Below are 687 nucleotides of genomic sequence, written 5' to 3' on the forward strand. Positions count from 1 at the left end.
CCTAGAAGACACAAATTTAACTAACAAGTTAAAAGTACATGAGGCAAAAATTAAAAAGCAATAATATTCTGAGTAGAGGTTCTAATAGTGGCACAAATCAAGTTTCAGAGGGAAGGTGGTTCTTACAATAAAAGGCCTAGAATGACTTTATTATGAATGAGCATTGAATTTTGTCAAAAGCATTTTCAGGGTCAGTGAAAGTAATCATATATTTTGTTTCCTTAGATTTGTTAACATATATGTATAAAGCATTAAAAGTAGGTTTTAAATATTGTTACCTTGTATTTTTGAAATAAATTGCACTTGGTCATTGTGTATATTTTTCAGAATATGATGTTGAATTTGGTTTCCTAAGATACATTTTTTAGGACAGTTGTACTAATACCCCTACATCATATATTATTGTTGTTGTTGAGTGCTATCAAGTCAGAACTGACCCTGCCTGACCCCCAGCAGCTTTTCAGAGGCATTAAATTACACAGGAGGAAGTTGCCCATCTTTCTGCCATGGAGCAGCTGGTAGATTCAAACCCAGTACCTTTAAGTTGTCAGAGGAGCTTCTTACCTCTAAGCCACCAGAGCTATAGATCTTTACTCCTTGAATTGTCTTTATTTGGCTTATCCATTTCCTTCTAATTTAGTAAAAGGAATTGTTTTTCTGCCTTTAGACTAATGAGACTATCTAGTC

Source organism: Elephantulus edwardii, unplaced genomic scaffold, assembly GCF_000299155.1.
Source record: "Elephantulus edwardii isolate Elephantulus edwardi_28Jun2011 unplaced genomic scaffold, EleEdw1.0 scaffold00075, whole genome shotgun sequence".
NCBI lineage: Eukaryota > Metazoa > Chordata > Mammalia > Macroscelidea > Macroscelididae > Elephantulus > Elephantulus edwardii.